Genomic DNA, 17,081 nt, shown 5'->3' on the forward strand with positions numbered 1-17,081 from the left:
ATTTTGTTACATGAATACATTGTTGTGAAATCCACCTTGTTGGCAGGGTGGTTTATCTTGTCACTTGATTACCATATGATGATATCCACCTTGTTAACAAAGTAGGCTATTTTGTTACATGAATACATTGTGGTGAAATCCACCTTGTTGACAGGGTGGTTTATCTTGTCGCATGAGTACCATATGATGATATCCACCTTGACAGGTTGGTTTATCCTCTTGCATGAGTAGTGTGTGATGATATCCACCTTGTTGACTGGGTCATTTATCTTGTTGCATGGTTATCATGTGGTTATATACATTTTGTTGACAGGGTGGTTGTAAGTTTTAGTAATTATGTTAATGAATTTGTTCTAATGAAATTTTATTTCTGTTTCATGATGTCACAACATGATCATAATATAATGACTAATGTAATGTAAAACTATCAACACAAAAACTTACTGTAATTTAACATCAGCACAATATTTTGTCAATCCTACTACCCTCGTCATTACTATTTTTAGGTACAAGTCTGTAATATCAAACATTCACCTCATTGTTGTACTTCCTCTCAGCTATTCTAGGCAACATTATATGGGTCAATATATTTTTAATATTGATAACCGATGAACTGTGCATTACATCAAGACAGCTTTACAAGATGAAAATGGTACTACGATGTAACATTACAATATGGAGTCATGGCAAGAAAAATCGCGCTCATCTGCATTAAACAGCCACACCATCGTATTTCGTCATCTAAAGTGAAATAAACAAGACAGCAATGATACTACCAATCATAGTTCACGATGGATACTTATTAAAAGTCATATATTTCAACATTATTTCTGCAAAACATGCCATTTGACATTTCTATCAGCAATGGACTGTGCAGCCAAATAATAACTGTAACATTAAGATTATTCTATCCGAGTCTCTACATCGAACTATATACGCCAACATGGATGCTACCAAGCAGAATTTATTGATGGATACATAATATGAGCCATACGTGTTGTCATGAAACCTGTCGAAGTATACCATTCGACTTTGTATCTGCAGGGAACTATTCATTCCAGTAATGATTCCAACATTGGAATCATTCAATCTTGGCTTCTGCTGTAACTATACAAGACATCGCTGATGCTATCAATCAGACTTCATTGTCTTTACATAATAATAGTCATACATTGTGATATTACATGTGTCTGCAATGGCTATATATCAGTAGTGACCGGAACATAGGATAATTCACTCTGGGCATCTGCAGTCAACTATAGAATATCTGAAACACTGCACTATACAACTATTATTGAATCTATAATGAATTACTTTACTGACTTGTGTTGTCTAATATGGTTGCAGAAAGAGAGAGATGTGTAAGACAACAATGAAGTTACTAATAATGTAATTGAATGTAGTACATGCAGTGAACTTTTACTGCATTACTTATGGTTCTATCCCCATGATAGTAACTTATGCATTTAATTATCATCCGAAAAATCAAATAGAATACCGTAGTAGTAATGATGATGGTGGTAGTATTAGCTTTTGCCAGAATGATGATATTGTTACTTCAATAAATTTATTATAGAACTAGACATTTTGTTGTAGTTTATTAATGCATCGTTGACTGTTGGCAAATAAATCGCACAGTTTTTCTGCGAGTATTATGCACTAAAACAGATGTGTTGATTCAAATGGTTCTATTACAAAAAGTATATCTACACCTACACTGTCGCCCATTTACTGAATACATACGTGTATCACTAACTGTAATATGGTTATTCAGCCGCAAGTATTCCCATGTGTTTTCAGTTAAAACTGAGAGATTTCACAAATACATGATTGAAGAGGGCGTCCTGTTACTACAAATGCACTTACACATAACAGAATAATTCTGGAATTGTGTGGATATCAAAATGAACTGGGCTACATTTTTAATTGTGGAACAAAATCGTTTCAGATTGCTAGACGCTGAGAAGTATTAAAAAATTTAACAATTCGAAAATAGCATTTTCGACCAATTGAAAAATTTTATATCTCATCATGAAATGAACAATTCTGAACAAACCATATGTATTTTTAGTTTGAATGATTAATAGCCGATGGCTTTGCAAATACTAGTATTCCAAATGCAAAATTGCGGAAAAGGTCATGTGACAGGTAAGTTTTTATTGGGCCTTCCTTGTGTCAGTTACAGCCAGTGCCATAATGAAGGCATCAAACAAAATATGTATGTTCTGTTCTGCAATGGTGTTACAGATATGACCGTTATGTATATTAATGAACTCCCGTTAACCATATACGGTCATTTGTTATTTTAATCAAATTAAGCTAATAATCACGCAATTGTGGAATGAGTAAAAAACTATTTTTTGTTTGGAAGAAAACCAAAATAGCGGCCAAACCATGTGACAAATCATAATTTTTTCAAACAGAAATAATAAAACACCGTATTGGACAACATTTTGCCTAGTGGTTCTGAAGAAGAAGATATAAAAGTATTTACACTTCTAAGATTCATCTTCCTAACTGCAATAGTGCTTGAGATATCGCAGTTGTGCATATTAATGAGGATAGAAGCCCCTACCCCATGGGTGCTCAATCACATGACCTAGCCATGTGCCATGCAGGTGGAAGAATGTGCTTCAAGAGTAGAATACACATACAAAATTGTAGTCAAACCATGTGACTTATCAAAAATATATTATTTTTCTCATATGTAGACATATCACATCCATATTTATTTAGTTGACCTGTGGATGCACCTTTGAGAAACAAATGACTAAACTTTTGGTATATTTTTCCTAAAATTCAAGATGGCGGCCAAACCACGTGACTTATCGAAAATATTTTTCTTTCTCATATGTGGCAATGTTCAGGCATGTTGAATGCAAAATCAACAGTCGATTGGTTGAATCACCTCTGAGAAACAAATGTCCACCATTTGGACAATTTTGCCTAAAATCCAAGATGGCGGCCAAACCATGTGACTGATCTGAAATCTTTTTTAGGTTTCTGAAAGGGTTTGATGTCTAGATGCCATACAGAAAAAAAGAAAATACTCCCTCAAGTGTGGCATGAGTAAAAAAACTACTTCCTGTTTAGAAGAAATCCATAATGGTGGCCAAACCACGTGACCAATCATAATATTTTTTTCAAACATAAATGCGTTTCATATATAGAAGCTAAAATGCGTTTCATATATAGAAGCTAAGTATTAATATGAGACCATTTTACTTGGCGGTTCTTAGGAAGAAGATTTTAATTGTTTTTTGCCGTTTTTAGGGAAAACAATATGGCGGGGAAAATCACGTGAATTCTGTCTCACAATTAATGTGGTCACATGTTAGACAATCAGGTAGCTTGTATTATCAGTAACATGAGGTCGAAATGAAGTTGGTACCATGTATTTACCTGGTTTGGTTATCAAAATATGGTTTTCAGGATATATAATGAGCCATGTTCTTATGCACAATAATGAGATTACATAATCATTTATAGCCATTTCTAATGTCAGTTACATCTTTCATTCAATGTCTTCAGAATGTCGCTGTGCGACTGTTTTAGATATGACTGCTATGCATATTAATGAGTTCACATGACCATATATGATTATGTTATTTTAATCAAATCTCTTGTTCACTGTTGTCATAATGACACAGGATTCATCTTCCTAACTGCAAAAGTGTTTAAGATACAATGGTTATGCATATTAATAAGTTCACATGACCATATATGGTCATCTGTTATTTTAATCAAATCTCTTGTTCAACGTTGTCATAATAACACAGGATTCATCACTCTAACTGCAACAGTGTTTGAGATATAACGATTACGCATATTAATGAGCTCACATGACTATATATGGTCATCTGTTATTTTAATCAATTCTCTTGTTCACTGTTGTCATAATAACACAGGATTCATCATCCTAACTACAACAGTGCTTGAGTTATAACAGTTGTGCATATTGATGAGGTTAGAAACCCCCACCCCATGGGTGCCCAGCCACGTGGCCAAGCAGTATGCTATTGTGGCAAAATGATGCATCTAATGACACAAATGCACATACAAAATTTGAAAGAAATCAGACTAATACAAAACATGTAGTTGCATAATGTATATTTTCACAAAATCCAAGATGGCGGCCAAACCATGTGACTGATCAAAATAATATTATTTTTCTCATATGGAGCTAAGGCCAGGCATGGTAAATATAAAAACATCTAGTAGATTGGTTGAATCGTCTCTGAAAAACAAATACCCAAACTTTTTGTCAATTTTGCTTAAAATCCAAAATGGCGGCCAAACCATGTGACTGATCTGAAATTTTTTTTAGATTTCTGAAAGGGTTTGATACACAGATGCCATGAAGCAAAATTGAAAATAATCCCTCAAGTGTTGCCAGAGTAAAAAACTACTTCCTGTTTAGAAGAAATCCAAAATGGTGGCCAAACCACGTGACCAATCGTAAAAAAATGTTCAAACATAAATGGGATTCATATATAGAAGCTAAATACCATATATGAGAGCATTCTACTTGGTGGTTCTGAAGAAGAAGATTTTAAAGTGTTTTTTGCCGTTTTTAGGAAAAACAAAATGGCGGGAAAAGTCACATGACCGCTAAAGTTTTTATTGCTGATATTTATTACACATGAGTTGTACTATACATCATAAAAAAATCTAGACGCCTAGACCCTCAGAAAGTGGTCAAACAGCCACTTCCGGTTTTATTTCAATCCAATATGGCTGCCAAACTAATTGACCAATCAAAATTCTGAAAGCATGTTGCACCAGTTCACATTAGGGACTATCAGTATAGAGCATTATTAGACCACTGCGTTCAGCGGTTTTCTCAAACGGCTTGACGAAAAAAGTTACGGAAGAAAGAAAGAAAGAAGAAAGAAGATTAAAGCCGCAAGCGGCGTCACCGGGGCCCAAGCTGACAAGATTCTGTTTCGTAATTAATGTGGTCACATGTTAGACAATCAGGTAGCTTGAATTATCAGTAACATGAGGTCAAAATGAAGTTGGTACCATGTATTTACTTGGTTTGGTTATCAAAATATGGTTTTCAGGATATATAATGAGCCATGTTCTTATGCACAATAATGAGATTACATAATCATATATTACATAATCATATATAGCCATTTCTAATGTCAGTTACATCTTTCATTCAATGTCTTCATAATGACACTAGTTACATGTCCTGCTCTGCGACAGTGTTTCAGATATGACTGCTATGCATATTAATGAGTTCACATGACCATATATGGTCATCTGTTATTTTAATCAAATCTCTTGTTCACTGTTGTCATAAGAACACAGGATTCATCTTCCTAACTGCAACAGTGTTTAAGATATAATGGTTATGCATATTAATGAGTTCACATGACCATATATGGTCATCTGTTAATCAAATCTCTTGTTCACTGTTGTCATAATAACACAGGATTCATCTTCCTAACTGCGACAGTGTTTTAGATATGACTGCTATGCATATTAATGAGTTCACATGACCATATATGGTTATCTATTATTTAATCAAATCTCTTGTTCACTGTTGTCATAATGACACAGGACACATCTTTCATTCAATGTCTTCATAATGACACTAGTTACATGTCCTACTCTGCGACAGTGTTTCAGATATGACTGCTATGCATATTAATGAGTTCACATGACCATATATGGTCATCTGTTATTTTAATCAAATCTCTTGTTCACTGTTGTCATAAGAACACAGGATTCATCTTCCTAACTGCAACAGTGTTTAAGATATAATGGTTATGCATATTAATGAGTTCACATGACCATATATGGTCATCTGTTATTTTAATCAAATCTCTTGTTCACTGTTGTCATAATAACACAGGATTCATCTTCCTAACTGCGACAGTGTTTTAGATATGACTGCTATGCATATTAATGAGTTCACATGACCATATATGGTTATCTGTTATTTTAATCAAATCTCTTGTTCACTGTTGTCATAATAACACAGGATTCCACTTCCTAACTGCAACAGTGTTTGAGATATGACAGTTATGCATATTAATGAGCTCACATGACCATATATGGTCATTTGTTATTTTAATCGAATCTCTTGTTCAAGGTTGTCATAATAACACAGGATTCATCATCCTAACTACAACAGTGCTTGAGTTATAACAGTTATGCATATTAATGAGGTTAGAAGCCCCCACCCCATGGGTGCCCAGCCACGTGGCCTAACATTGTGCTATTGGGGCAAAATGATGCATCTGATGACACAAATGCACATACAAAATTTGAAAGAAATCAGACTAATACAAAACATGTAGTTGCATAATTTCTATTTTCACATAATCCAAGATGGCGGCCAAACCACGTGACTGATCAAAATAATATTATTTTTCTCGTATGCAGCTAAGGCCAGGCATGGTAAATATAAAAACATATAGTAGATTGGTTGAATCGTCTCTGAGAAACAATTACCCAAACTTTTGGTCAATTTTGCTTAAAATCCAAAATGGCGGCCAAACCATGTGACTGATCTGAAATTTTGTTTAGGTTTCTGAAATAGTTTGATATACAGATGCCATGAAGCAAAATTGAAAATAATCCCTCAAGTGTTGCCAGAGTAAAAAACTACTTCCTGTTTAGAAGAAATCCAAAATGGTGGCCAAACCACGTGACCAATCGTAAACATTTTTTCAAACCTAAATCGGATTCATATATAGAAGCTAAATACAACACATGAGAGCATTCTACTTGGTGGTTCTGAAGAAGAAGATTTTTAAGTGTTTTTTGCCGTTTTTAGGAAAAACAAAATGGCGGGAAAAGTCACATGACCGCTAAAGTTTTTATTGCTGATATTTATTACACATGAGTTGTACTATATACCATAAAAAAAATCTAGACACCTAGACCCTCAGAAAGTGGTCAAACAGCCACTTCCGGTTTTATTTCAATCCAATATGGCTGCCAAACTAATTGGCCAATCAAAATTCTGAAAGCATGTTGCACCAGTTCATAGTAGAGCCTATCATTACAGAGCATTTTCAAACTATTTGGTTCAGCAGTTTTCTCAAACGGCTCGACGAAAAAAGTTACGGAAGAAAGAAAGAAAGAAAGAAAGAAAAAACTGAACGATAATAATAGGGGCCTCGCCCTTTGGGCTTGGGCCCCTAATTAAAGCCGCAAGCGGCGTCACCGGGGCCCAAGCTGACAAGATTCTGTTTCATAATTAATGTGGTCACATGTTAGACAATCAGGTAGCTTGAATTATCAGTAACATGAGGTCAAAATTAACTTGGTACCATGTATTTACCTGGTTTGGTTATCGAAATAGGGTTTTCAGGATATATAATGAGCCATGTTCTTATGCACAATAATGAGATTACATAATCATATATAGCCATTTCTAATGTCAGTTACATCTTTCATTCAATGTCTTCATAATGACACTAGTTACATGTCCTGCTCTCCGACAGTGTTTCAGATATGACTGCTATACATATTAATGAGTTCACATGACCATATATGGTCATCTGTTATTTTAATCAAATCTCTTCTTCACTGTTGTCATAATAACACAGGATTCATCTTCCTAATTGCAACAGTGTTTAAGATATAATGGTTATGCATATTAATGAGTTCACATGACCATATATGGTCATCTGTTCTTTTAATCAAACCTCTTGTTCACTGTTGTGATAATAACACAGGATTCATCTTCCTAACTGCAACAGTGTTTGAGATATAATGATTATGCATATTAATGAGTTCACATGATCATATATGGTCTTCTGTTATTTTAGTCAAATCTCTTGTTTAACGTCATCATAATAGCGCAGGTTACATCTTCCTAACTACAACAGTGCTTGAGATATAGCAGTTATGCATACTAATGAGGTTAGAAGCTCCCCACCCCATGGGCGCGTAGCCACATGACCTAGCCATATGCCATTCAGGGGAAAGAATGTATCTAAAGAGTGGAATAAACGTACAAAATTTTATTCCAATCGGACCAATACAACACATGTAATTGAACAATTTCTGTTTGCACAATATCCAAGATGGCGGCTAAATCATGTGACTGATCAAAATTATATTATTTTTCTCATATGGAGCTATGGCCAGACATATTATTAATGAAAACATCTAGTAGATCGGTTGAAGCAGCTTAAAGAAACAAATGCCCAAACTTTTGGTCATTTTTATTTGAAATCCAAGATGGCGGCCAAACCATGTGACTGATCAAAACTATATCATTTGTTTCAAATGGAGCAATGGCCAAACATAATATATACAACATATCTAGTTGATAGGTTGAAGCACCTTTGAGAAACAAATGGCCAAACTTTTGGTCATTTTTATCTAAAATCCAAGATGGCGGCCAAACCACGTGACTGATCGAAAATATATTATTTTTTTCAAATGGACCTATGGCCATACATCTGATATACAACGTATCTAGTTGATCGGTTGAAGCACCTCTGAGAAACAAATGTCCAAAATTTTGGTCAATTTTGCCTAAAATCCAAGATGGCGGCCAAACCATGTGACTTATCTGAATTTTGTCTTCGATATCTGAAAGAGGTCATTATAAAGCTGCAATTTAGCTGATTAGAAAATGGTCACATAATTGTAGCTTGATAAAAAAAACTACTTCCTGTCTAGAAGAAATCCAAAATGGTGGCCAAACCATGTGACCAATCATAACAATTTTTTCAAACTTAAATGTGCTTTGTATATTGAAGCTAAATACTATTTATGGGGGCATTTCGCTTGGTGGTTTTGAAGAAGAAGATTTTCAAGCGTTTTTTCCCGTTTTTGGGAGAAAAAACATGGCGGAAAAAGTTGAGGTTTACGTTTAGAATTTTTTTTCATATATCTACTACACATGAGTTGTACTATATGCCATAAAAAACCCTGATCGCCTAGACCCTCAGAAAGTGGTCAAATACCCACTTCCTGTTTAACTTCAATCCAATATGGCTGCCAAACTAATTGACCAATCAAAATTCTAAAAGCATGTTGCACCAGTTCACATTAGGGACTATCAGTATACAGCATTATCAGACCATTCTCTTCAGCGGTTTTCTCAAACGGCTTGACGAAAAAAGTTACGGAAGAAAGAAAGAAAGAAGAAAAAACTGAACAATAACAATAGGGGCCTAGCCCTTCGGGCTTGGGCCCCTAAAAAAACCGGACAATAAGAATAGGGGCCTCGCCCTTCGGGCTTGGGCCCCTAAATATAGCTGCATAGCAGCAATGACCGGTTTTCAAGACCATGGCACATGGCCAAGTCACATGCAATGCATGGCCATGTATGACTGTTTGCAATAGCCCTGAAAATTAACGTTGGTTCCATGTTTGAATATGTGATAGTGTCCGAGATAGTATAGCCATGCATATTTAATGAGTTCCATGACCATATATAGTCATCAGGTATGTTTGTCAATTCTCTTGTTCAATGTCTTCAATGTAGCACTGGTTCCATGTTCCTACTTGCAACAGTGCCTAAGATATCAGAGACATGCATATTTAATACCATATATGGTCATCTACTATGTTGCTCAATTCTCTTGTCCAATGTCTTCAATATAGTGTTGGTTGCATGTCTATACTTGCAATAGTGTCCGAGATTTTAGGGACAAGCATATTTAATGATTTCTATGACCATATATGGTCATTGATTGTGTTGGTCAATTCTCTTGTTCAATATCTACAATATAGTGTTGGTACTATGTTTGTACTTGCAATAGTGCATGAGATATTAGGGACTTGCATATTTAATGAGTTCTATGACCATATATGGTCATTTTATATGTTGGTCAATTTTTTTGTCCAATGCCTTCAATAAAGTTTTGGGTACATGTTTATATCTTTAAAAGTGATCGAGATATTATGGATATGCATATTTAATGAGTTCTATGACCTTATATGGTCATCGAATATTTTGGTCAATTCTCTCGTCCTTTGTCTTCAATATAGCATTGGTTCCATGTTTGTACTTGCAATAATGCCTGAGATATTAGAGACACGCATATTTAATGAGTTCTATGACCATATATGGTCATCAACAATGTTGATCAATTCTTTTGTTCAATGTCTTCAATATAGCATTGGTTCCATGTTTGTACTTGCAATAGTGCCTGAGATATGAAAGACATGTATATTTAATGAGTTATATGACCATATATGGTCATCCAATGTTTTGGTACATTTTCTTGTCCAATGTCTTCAATACAACGTTAGTTCCATGTTTGTACTTGCAATAGTGCCTGAGATATTAGAGACATGCATATTTAATGAGTTGCATATCCATATATGGTCATCCAATATTTTGGTAAATTCCCTTGTCCAATGTCTTCAATATAGCGTTAGTTCCATTCTTGTATGTGCAATAGTTCTCAATATATGTCAATTGAATGTGTATCGTATATGGGCCCTCCCCCCTTTCCCATAATGCAACATTGCTGACTATTTCATATAAAATGTGAAAAATATTCATAAATCAACTGCTCCAAAACTACTGGTCGCACTTTCATGATTCTTTGATTAATCTGTAGTATGTATGATGTTCTTCAAAATTATGGCGTGGAATTTTGATACGATCAAAATTATGCAAATGAGATGCAAAACAATATTTTAGAAAATTCTAGAAAAAAAAGTCACATGACCGTTCAACTTTTTTTTCATGAAATACGTAGCTCTAGGGCAAATGCTTCTTTAAAGTGAAAGTTTGAGACTCCTAGACCCTCAGAAAGGTGTTTAAATGAGCATTCCATTTTTCGCTTTAAATTCAAAATGGCCGCCGTACCACGTGACCAATATGCGTCATCTTAGGATATGCATTAGATCTCATCAAACTTTACAAACATATGAAAAAATTTTTAAGATATGTGCAACGGTGTTCGAATGGCGCTTAGCGAAAAATCTGGCGGAATAATAATAATAATAAATATAGCTGCATAGCAGCAATCACCGGTTTTCAAGACCATGGCACATGGCCAAGTCACATGCAATGCATGGCCATGTATGACTGTTTGCAATGGCCCTCAAAATTAACGTTGGTTCCACGTTTGTATATGTGATAGTGTCCGAGATATTATAGCCATGCATATTTAACGAGTTCCATGACCATATATAGTCACCGGGTATGTTTGTCAATTCTTTTGTCCAATGTCTTCAATATAGCATTGGTTCAATGTTCCTACTTGCAACAGTGCCTAAGATATTAGAGACTTGCATATTTAATGAGTTCTATGACCATATATGGTCATTTAAAATGTTGGTCAATTCGTTTGTCCAATGCCTTCAGTATAGGTTTGGGTACATGTCTCTATCTTTAAAAGTGCTTGAGATATTATGGATATGCATATTTAATGAGTTCTATGACTATATATGGTCATCGAATGTGTTGGTCAATCCTTTTGTTCTATGTCTTCAATATAACATTGGTTCCATGTTTGTGTTTGCAATGGTGCCTGAGATATTAGAGACTTGCATATTTCATGAGTTATATGACCATATATGGTCATCGAATGTTTTGGTCAATTCTCTTGTCCAATGTCTTCAATATAGGTTTGGGTACATGTCTATATCTTTAAAAGTGCTCGAGATATTATGGATATGCATATTTAATGAGTTATATGACCATATATGGTCATCAACTATGTTGGTCAATTCATTTGTCCAATGTCTTCAATATAGCATTGGTTCCATGTTTGTACTTGCAATAGTGCCTGAGATATTAGAGACATGCATATTTAATGAGTTGCATGACCATATATGGTCATCGAATATGTTAGTCAATTCTCTCGGTCAATGTCTTCAATATAGCGTTGGTTCCATGTTTGTACTTGCAATAGTGCCTGAGATATTAGAGACATGCATATTTAATGAGTTGCATGACCATATATGGTCATCCAATATTTTGGTCAATTCTCTTGTCCAATGTCTTCAATATAGCGTTAGTTCCATGTTTGTATATACAATAGTTCTCAATATATGTCAATTCAATGTGTGTCGTATATGGGTCCTCCCCCCTTTCCCATAATGCAACATTGCTGACTATTTTATATAAAATGTGAAAAATATTCATAAATCAACTGCTCCAAAACTACTGGTCGCACTTTCATGATTCTTTGATTAATCTGTAGTATGTATGATGTTCTTCAAAATTATGGCGTGGAATTTTGATACGATCAAAATTATGCAAATGAGATGCAAAACAATATTTTAGAAAATTCTAGAAAAAAAAGTCACATGACCGTTCAACTTTTTTTTCATGAAATACGTAGCTCTAGGGCCAATACTTCTTTTAAGCGAAAGTTTGAGACTCCTAGACCCTCAGAAAGGTGTTTAAATGAGCATGCCATTTTTCGCCTTAAATTCAAAATGGCCGCCGTACCACGTGACCAATATGTGTCATCTTAGGATATGCACTAGATCTCATCAAACTTTACAAACATGTGCAAACATTTTCAAGATATGTGCAACGGTGTTCAAATGGCGCTTAGCGAAAAATCTGGCGGAATAATAATAATAATAATAAATATAGCTGCATAGCAGCAATCACCGGTTTTCAAGACCATGGCACATGGCCAAGTCACATGCAATGCATGGCCATGTATGACTGTTTGCAATGGCCCTGAAAATTAACGTTGGTTCCATGTTTGTATATGTGATAGTGTCCGAGATATTATAGCCATGCATATTTAATGAGTTCCATGACCATATATAGTCATCGGGTATGTTTGTCAATTCTCTTGTCCAATGTCTTTAATATAGCATTGGTTCAATGTTCCTACTTGCAACAGTGCCTAAAATATTAGAGACTTGCATATTTAATGAGTTCTATGACCATTTATGGTCATTTAAAATGTTGGTCAATTCTTTTGTCCAATGCCTTCAGTATAGGTTTGGGTACATGTCTCTATCTTTAAAAGTGCTCGAGATATTATGGATATGCATATTTAATGAGTTCTATGACCATATATGGTCATCGAATATGTTAGTCAATTCTCTCGGCCAATGTCTTCAATATAGCGTTGGTTCCATGTTTGTACTTGCAATAGTGACTGAGATATTAGAGACATGCATATTTAATGAGTTCTCTGACCATATATGGTCATCGAATGTGTTGGTCAATTCTCTTGTCCAATGTCTTCAATATAGGTTTGGGTACATGTCGATATCTTTAAAAGTGCTTGAGATATTATGGATATGCATATTTAATGAGTTCTATGACCATATATGGTCATCGACTATGTTGGTCAATTCTTTTGTCCAATGTCTTCAATATAGCATTGGTTCCATGTTTGTACTTGAAATAGTGCATGAGATATAAAAGACATGCATATTTAATGAGTTTTATGTCCATATATGGTCATCCAATATTTTGGTCAATTCTCTTGTCCAATGTCTTCAATAAAACGTTGGTTCCATGTTTGTATATGCAATAGTTCTCAATATATGGCAATACAATGTGTATCGTATTAAGGGCCCTCCCCCCTTTCCCATAATGCATCATTGCTCACTATTTTATATAAAATGTGAAAAATATTCATAAATCAACTCCTCCAAAACTGTTGGTCGCACTTTCATGATTCTTTGATTAATCGGTAGTATGTATGATGTTCTTCAAAATTATGGCGTGGAATTTTGATACGATCAAAATTATGCAAATGAGATGCAAAACAATATTTCAGAAAATTCTAGAAAAAAAAGTCACATGACCGTTCAACTTTTTTTTCATGAAATACGTAGCTCTAGGGCCAATGCTTCTTTTAAGCGAAAGTTTGAGACTCCTAGACCCTCAGAAAGGTGGTTAAATGAGCATGCCATATTTCGTCTTAAATTCAAAATGGCCGCCGTACCACGTGACCAACATGCGTCATCTTAGGATATGCACTAGATCTCATCAACCTTTACAAACATATGAAAATTTTTTCCAGATATGTGCAACGGTGTTGAAATGGCGCTTAGCGAAAAAATCTGGCGGAATAATAATAATAAAAAACATAACGATTACAATAGGTTTCCAAGACATGTGTCTTGAAAACCTAAATATAGCTGCATAGCAGCAATGACCGGTTTTCAAGACCATGGCACATGGCCAAGTCACATGCAATGCATGGCCATGTATGACTGTTTGCAATAGCCCTCAAAATTAGCGTTGGTCCCATGTTTGTATATGTGATAGTGCCTAAGATATTAGAGGCATGCATATTTAATGAGTTCTGTGACCATATATGGTCATCTCATATGTTGGACAATTTTCTTGTCCAATATCTTCAGTATAGGTTTGGGTACATGTCCCTATCTTTAAAAGTGCTCGAGATATTATGGATATGCATATTTAATGAGTTATATGACCATATATGGCAATCGAATATGTTGGTCAATCCTTTTGTTCAATGTCTTCAATATAGCATTGGTTCCATGTTTGTGCTTGCAATAGTGCTCGAGATATTAGAGACATGCATATTTAATGAGTTGTATGACCATATAAGGTCATCGACTGTGTTGGTCAATTCTTTTTTCCAATGTCTTCAATATAACATTGGTTTCATGTTTGTGCTTGCAATAGTGCCTGAGATATTAGAGACATGCATATTTAAAGAGTACTCTGACCATATATGGTCATCGAACGTGTTGGTCAATTCTCTTGTCCAATACCTTCAATATAGGTTTGGGTACATGTCTCTATCTTTAAAAGTGCTCGAGATATATGGATATACATATTTAATCAGTTCTATGACCATATATGGTCATCGAATATGTTGGTCAATTCTCTCGTCCTATGTCTTCAATATAGCATTGGTTGCATGTTTGTACTTACAATAATGCCTGATATATTAGAGACACGCATATTTAATGAGTTTTATGACCATATATGGTAATCAACTATGTTGATCAATTCTTTTGTTCAATGTCTTCAATATAGCATTGGTTCCATGTTTGTACTTGCAATAGTGCCTGAGATATTAAAGACATGTATATTTAATGAGTTCTATGACCATATATGGTCATCCAATGTTTTGGTCAATTTTCTTGTTCAATGTCTTCAATACAGCGTTAGTTCCATGTTTGTACTTGCAATAGTGCCTGAGATATTAGAGACATGCATATTTAATGAGTTGCATGACCATATATGGTCATCCAATATTTTGGTCAATTCTCTTGTCCAATGTCTTCAATATAGCGTTAGTTCCATGTTTGTATGTGCAATAGTTCTCAATATATGTCAATTCAATGTGTATCGTATATGGGCCCTCCCCCCTTTCCCATAATGCAACATTGCTGACTATTTAATATAAAATGTGAAAAATATTCATAAATCAACTGCTCCAAAACTACTGGTCGCACTTGCATGATTCTTTGATTAATCTGTAGTATGTATGATGTTCTTCAAAATTATGGCGTGCAATTTTGATACGATCAAAATTATGCAAATGAGATGCAAAACAATATTTTAGAAAATTCTAGAAAAAAAAGTCACATGACCGTTCAACTTTTTTTTCATGAAATACGTAGCTCTATGGCCAATGCTTCTTTTAAGCGAAAGTTTGAGACTCCTAGACCCTCAGAAAGGTGTTTAAATGAACATGCCATTTTTTGCCTAAAATTCAAAATGGCCGCCGTACCACGTGAACAATATGCGTCATCTTAGGATATGCACTAGATCTCATCAAACTTAACAAACATGTGAAAAAATTTTCCAGATATGTGCAACGGTGTTCGAATGGCGCTTAGCGAAAAATCTGGCGGAATAATAATAATAAAAAACATAACAATTACAAAAGGTTTCCAAGACATGTGTCTTGAAAACCTAATAAATATAGCTGCATAGCAGCAATCACCGGTTTTCAAGACCATGGCACATGGCGAAGTCACATGCAAAGCATGGCCATGTCTGACTGTTTGCAATAGCCCTGAAAATTAACGTTGGTTCCATGTTTGTATATGTGATAGTGTCCGAGATATTATAGCCATGCATATTTAATGAGTTGCATGACCATATATAGTCATCGGGTATGTTTGCCAATTATCTTGTCCAATGTCTTCAATATAGCATTGGTTCAATGTTCCTACTTGCAACAGATCCTAAGATATTAGAGACTTGCACATTTAATGAGTTCTATGACCATATATGGTCATTTAAAATGTTGGTCAATTCTTTTGTCCAATGCCTTCAGTATAGGTTTGGGTACATGTCTCTATCTTTAAAAGTGCTCGAGATATTATTGATATGCATATTTAATGAGTTCTATGACCATATATGGTCATCTCATATGTTGGACAATTTTCTCGTCCAATGTCTTCAGTATAGGGTTGGGTACATGTCCCTATCTTTAAAAGTGCTCGAAATATTATGGATATGCATATTTAATGAGTTATATGACCATATATGGTAATCGAATATGTTGGTCAATCCTTTTGTTCAATGTCTTCAATATAGCATTGGTTCCATGTTTGTGCTTGCAATAGTGCTCGAGATATTAGAGACATGCATATTTAATGAGTTGTATGACCATATAAAGTCATCGACTGTGTTGGTCAATTCTTTTGTCCAATGTCTTCAATATAACATTGGTTTCATGTTTGTGCTTGCAATAGTGCCTGAGATATTAGAGACATGCATATTTAATGGATTATATGACCATATATGGTCATCAAATGTGTTGGTCAATCCTTTTGTTCAATGTCTTCAATATAACATTGGTTCCATGTTTGTGTTTGGAATAGTGCCTGAGATATTAGAGACATGCATATTTAATGAGTTCTATGACCATATATGGTCATTTTATATGTTGGTCAATTCTCTTGCCCAATACCTTCAATATAGGTTTGGGTACATGTCTCTATCTTTAAAAGTGCTCGAGATATATGGATATGCATATTTAATCAGTTCTATGACCATATATGGTCATCGAATATGTTGGTCAATTCTCTCGTCCTATGTCTTCAATATAGCGTTGGTTCCATGTTTGTACTTGCAATAATGACTGAGATATTAGAGACACGCATATTTAATGAGTTATATGACCATATATGGTCATCAACTATGTTGATCAATTCTTTTGTTCAATGTC

This window comes from Saccoglossus kowalevskii, unplaced genomic scaffold (assembly GCF_978046115.1).
Source record: "Saccoglossus kowalevskii unplaced genomic scaffold, keSacKowa6.1 SCAFFOLD_35, whole genome shotgun sequence".
NCBI classification, from domain to species: Eukaryota; Metazoa; Hemichordata; class Enteropneusta; family Harrimaniidae; genus Saccoglossus; species Saccoglossus kowalevskii.